We start from the raw sequence: 5,896 nt of genomic DNA on the forward strand, positions 1-5,896 counted from the left end.
GCTCTACGAGACCTTATTCTCCTTAGCACATCTACAGCACATCAAACTATTGTATTAAACATTTGCAATGATAATCAGTTCATGGGAAACTGCTTCTAGTATTTGAACTTGTCATTCTCTAAATATAAAATCACTTAGGGTGATGGCCAGGAAGAAATTATTGTTTCACAATGATCAGAGCATGAAAAGGTACAAGATGGGTTTGCTTAGATAATTTCTAAATAAACATTCAGATGAGAGAAGACATGAAACATGACCCATGATGATGAATTACATGCACAATTTATAATGCAAAATATGTTGCCTCTTTGACTTAAAAAGCTGTGTGCAGTGTTGAGAAACACTGAAGTTCAATTTGTTCATGCTGAATAAGGTGGGGCTCCAACTTCCCTGAAGTAATTTGGAAATCCCTACCCCTTCTTTTCATGATCTTTAATGCAACATGTCTGTAGACTTGAAACACTTCCTAACCCAGCCTTTCTGGCCTGTAGGTTAACTGAAAAGAACTGACCATGCTGCTGAGCATGTACTACCCTGGCTGGTTCAAAAAAGCCAAGACACTGCTAAATTCTGACACTGTCAAACAACACGTTGAATTTTCTTCAGTGGTCTTGAATCTCTGCGATTACATCTTTAACACATCAATAACTTAGCCTCTGGTTAGCAAGGATTGCTGAAGCATGACTAATCAGCAGATGAAAGTGTCTTTGTGGGGATTAGCTTTAATGAAAAGAAAAGGGATAGTTATTTTGGTAGTTTGAAATCTTCCATAAATCAAAGCGAATACTGACAAAGCAGGTTCATACGGTAAGAATGAAGCTATTGTGAATAAAATTAAGGGAACAGCTACTTTTATATAAATCACAGGCCAGGACAGCATTTGTAAGAGAGTTCATGGGAACAAGATCATTTAACTTCTTCAGGTGTAAATAAGTGATATTTAGCTAATGTTAAAGCATCCTAAAGAAAAACAGATGGATGACGGTCCTTAGTAGGGAGTTTCTTTTTAGGTTTTAACTTTCTTTGCACACAAATAAATACCCAGCTAGTTTATCTTGACCACTTTATTTTGTGCACAGACAAACATCCAACATATAACTTGGTCTTTACCACTGCCAGAGAGGAAGACTTAGGAAGAGAAACTTCAGTCTTGATCCCTGATAGGAGTTGTTTCTGTCTGGTGTAAATTAGAAAGTTTCTTCATCTTCTATATTGTGGCTTGGAGGAGCTCACAGGCACCATGGGGATAGTGGCAAATAGAAAGAAATGCAAACTCCACACCTTCTGGGGAGTATTCATGTTCAGATCCTGAACTTTAGACCTCCTATATAGTCCTGTGTGGTTAATGTGCTGTATAAATAATCACCTCTTGAGCTCCTCCAGGCAGTGACTCAGAGCACCCACGCTGAAAGCTTAACCCTCTCCAATGACTCTATGGGAAGACTGGAGTTAGACTGTACGTGTTGAGGTACCTTACAGCTCCCTTCTCTTTATGTTCCTCTCTTGGTTTATGCTGTGCCTTCTCCTTTGCTTTATTGTGACTTTTGCATTTATCACAGATAAATTATCGCAGATGTGTGACTGACCCCCAAACTCATAATGTTCCAGAGGGTCCCTCTGCCTCTGAGCTAACGGAACATCCTTTCAGTTAGCCTGAGGCAAATGGAAAAACTGCTCAGATCCAGGTTCCCTTGCTTTCACCCATGCTTTTTTACTGCTATCATATGCACTGTTGGAAAAAAAAAAAAAAAGCTTATGAAACATTCTGCATGCTGCAGACACTGATGTAAACGATTCACTGGAAATTACAAGTGCTTGCTCATCTCTTTAAAGAAATGTGGCATTAAAGGTAAGGCTCTACACAGAAATATTGGCTTAAACAACTGCTCAGTTGCACTTTTGGAGAGCTTCCCATACTCTGGAATCTTTCAGTTTGGGTGCTTCTTTTTCTTGTGCTCTTACAGTACAAGCTTTCGTGAGTCTCCTGATCGAGTGACAGAGCTCTACTGAAGAGCTTGTGAACCAGGGCCTTACTCTAAGCTACTTAGAGCTCAGCTTGTTTTCATACTTTTAGACAATTTCCACATAGCTGAGGCTAATGATTATATATTTAATATGTATCTCTTTTCTAACCAGTGCCAATTTTTCTTTCTCATGATACAAACATGTTCTGTATTCAGAAATGTGTGTGTGTGTGTTTGCGTTCTAAAATCACAGTTTGATTATTTCAAGTTTTCTAGGGAAATTAAAGCAAATGACTGTGTGGTTACATAGTGACAAGAGTAGAATTAAAAAATAATTTTCATGACAGAATTTACCATACTGCCTGTTATAATTACTCTTCTATTAAGTAGTTTTTTGGGTCATGGGGAAAAAATAAAAACCCCAGACCAACAAAAAACTCTGTAATTCATGATGTTTACATGATTCATAATTTATAATGGGAAGGAAAAGGAACATTATGTGAAAAAATGTTATGTACATTTTTGCACAACATTCTACTGGTATATGAATCATGCCTGTCTTGGTTAACTCAAGGGAAATAATCCCAGTAATGTATGTAAGGCAGTCATGCCCACATGTCTGGGGTTTTTTATATCCAGATTTCAGTGGAAAGAGAGATACTTTTTAAACAGATGGCAAACAAGCCCCTTTCCCCCCAACTACTTAGCAAATTTAATAACATATCTAATTATAGGACTGTGTACGTTAATCCATTCATGTGCTTGTTCCATATATTTAATGTCACAAGTCAAAGAGATCTATGGAATTGCTGGGCAATGGCAGCTAAATTACATCCAGACCATATTCCCTCTTTAGGCATACTTTTGAGACAGAATCTCTTGGGATTTGTGTTGGCAATTCAGTACAAAAGCTTGTATAAAATTCTATAACTGCAGCCTGGAAGGGATGTCAGGAGAAGCAGAAATGCACTCAGAGGCTTTATTTGCCTGGTTCTAATGTGATGTCCCATGTCACATTTATTCTCCAGGGCCAGAAGGAAGAAGGTGAGGACAGTTGTTCCTGGTGAATTTCCCTCTTGGCTGCTGCTGTGTCTTGGGGCCAAGATGCTCCCAGGGCTGGTGGCAGGAACACCACAGCCATCTGATGAGTTTGAAAGACCGTTCCTTTCCTCACTCAGGGCTACTGCATCTTCTTTAATCTATCTGGACCCTCCACTCCACTGTGGAGGACTGTTCACAACTCATGGCATACTAGACCAGGCCAACACGGATTCCAGCACATCAGGCACCTCCAAGACCTGCCTGTTGAGGGGCAGTGAGTACCAGGAGCCACCTCAAAGTCTGTGGAGCATCAGCCCCATCTTTGACTGCAAGCTGGAGAGAGCTGCTTGGTGGTGCATCTCGTGCTATTCTGCATGTGTTACAGCTGAAGCACATGTGGTGCCACTCATGCTTTGAAAACATGCCTTTGTGAGGGGAGAGGTGTGCTGGTCACCTCTGAGGACAATGGCTCACTTTGCTGTGACTGACAGCCCAGTGTACCAATAAAAGCCTGATCTCAAGTATCAGATGCTCTGAGTAAATATATCATCAAAAGCTCTCTGTACAGTATGGTTCTTACATCAAAAGCTGTCTGTACAGTATGGAAAATGAGCTCAGAGCCAGACCATCTCCTGGCTAGTTTTGTATTTGTCATATGTAAAAGATTTTTCAGGCAGGAAGATCTTGCTGTTTATGTCACAAGTTCTTTTTATGTAGAATTCAAAGCATATTACTAAGAAAGTACAAAAATTTAGGTTAAAAAATGTGAAACTTGTAAGAGAAAACAGTAATACTGTCTGGAACAGGTTAAATACTAAAAAGGGCAGACAAAATTAAGAGTATCTGAGTTCCATAATCTGTGGATCTGCCTACACATATCTGTTTGCTTCAAGTGCCCTTTGTGATCTGTCAGAATTATTTAAAAACTTTAAAAAATGTATGGAAATGAATTTAGTCACGTATCACAGACTAACTCAGGAAAGAGAAGAGTCTCACAAATCACAGAGGGATTAAGGTGGGGGGGTGGGGATTCAGAAAAGTGAGGGTTGGTGACGTCTGTTTCTGTGCAAGTGCCATCCTCACCCTCCAAGTGTAGGGGCGAGGTGTCTCTCAGTTCATTTAACCATTGTGACACCCATTTGGTTCCCACAAAATGCAGAAAATTCAAAATATTCATGCTGCAGAAAGTGACTGAAACCTAATCTCCTGTTTGAATTTCCCTGTTATTTTGTTAATTTCATAATAATTTTTTTTTCTCCCAGATTTTAACTCTTGAAGCTGTCAGAAAAGCCAGCCTGCAGTGAATTCACAGGTTCCTACACTACCCATCAGAAATGTAGGGCTTTTCCCCAGCCACTTGGCCTGTCCCTAAAACTCTTGGTGGGGTGGAGGTGTTGATGTTCAACCTGTTTCTGCTGCAGGCTTGTGCCTGAAGAGCAACAATCTCATATCTCTGTGCAAAAGCCTTCACCTGAAAAAGCCTTCCAGGAAAAATTTCCACTGAGACCAGCCCAGCAACTCAGCCTTCTCTGCTACTGCTGGCTTGCTCTGGAGCCACATCTCGACCTGTGCTTTCTCTTGGAAGGCAGCATCCCTTCAATATTTATCTGAAATGCCTTGAAATCCTAGAGCAACCCCTCCTCTGACCCCCATATCCTATATTCTTCCCAAAGTCTGTAGGTTCCCTTCAAAAACAGAGCATGCCCTGCCTGCCTGTCTCACTGGGCAGAGGGCCTACTGCCTGTCATCCTTGATGTCTTTCTTACTCCTTGTTTCAGCTGATTGTTTTCTCGGTATTTAAAGGCTTTGTTGTGTTCCACACTTTCAATTAAGGAGGAAAAATGCTCTCTGTGTTGTAAGAGTGAAACTGGCGGTTGTATACTTTGGTTTGTAGCATAAACAGTTGCACAAGGATTCATTGGCAACCTTCCCTTCACTAAGGAGGCTATCAGCTAAATGTCACAGATGTGCCTGGGACTTGCCAAGAGCTGGAAATGTACTGGGAAACTTCAGAAAATGCCCTCAATTAAAGAAAAAAAAAAGCTGTCAAGGATGTAGTGGACACATGTTAGCTGCAGCAGAGGTTGGAGACTCTCTGAGTGTCTGGTCAGCATCTCGTGCATCCCTCCTTACCTCTGGAGTCTTCTTCCTCATGTAACAGGCTCTGTCTCTCCCTCTGCTCGAAGCCAGTCTTCTTCCTCTCATTGAGGAAGAAATGAGCAGTTCATTTCTTCCGTGTGGCCTGTAAAGCTGAGCCTTTCCTTCTCAGCAACAGGATCACAAATAACATAAAGCATTAAAAATGCCCTGGCCCCTTGACACCTTCGTTATAACGAAAGCAACAGCGTGATCTTGTTGCTGGAATGCTTGCCCTCCCTTCCCTCATCACCCATCATCACTTCATGGTTTAACTACAGCCTAATCCTGCAAACACTTCCTACCCAGCAGAGCACTTACCAGCACCTAAGTAGCCCACTGACATGGGTGGATTATTCCAGGTAGTACATCCTAGGAAAGCTAAAGAAGTGTTTGTTCCACTGGGCTGTTCGGTTTGCAAGCTCCTGGGGGATATTTCCTTCTGTCCATAAAGGGGCCTGCACACGCACGGCGCTGTATAAATAATTAATAATAACAGAACTCACACTGAACTAGCACATATGGGAATTTGTACCCCCGGCTTTCCTGGCTGCTAGAAGGAAAATCACAGAATTATGGAGTTTACAGAAAGCCTCCTGATAGCATATCTGGGTTTGTGGTGTTCCCCACACTTTGAGAAAGTGTTATCTCTTCCTCTGCACCAGAGGAAACATTGAAGGACTTTCACCTGGCAAGAAATGCGCAGGAAACATATTTTAAGTTAATCCAAAATCTGATTAATATCTCCCAAAGGT

The 5,896-nt window shown here is 41.3% G+C and overlaps 1 long non-coding RNA gene across 1 annotated transcript; it reads left to right on the forward strand.

Moving 5' to 3' along the window:
* Positions 1–506: 506 nt before the first annotated feature.
* LOC135280950 (uncharacterized) lies at positions 507–3,529 on the forward strand. The gene is made up of 2 exons (XR_010347752.1): positions 507–1,468; positions 2,993–3,529. It is a non-coding gene; the product is annotated as an uncharacterized LOC135280950 (long non-coding RNA).
* The last annotated feature ends 2,367 nt before the right edge of the window (positions 3,530–5,896 follow it).

This window comes from Passer domesticus, chromosome 1 (genome assembly GCF_036417665.1).
Source record: "Passer domesticus isolate bPasDom1 chromosome 1, bPasDom1.hap1, whole genome shotgun sequence".
NCBI lineage: Eukaryota > Metazoa > Chordata > Aves > Passeriformes > Passeridae > Passer > Passer domesticus.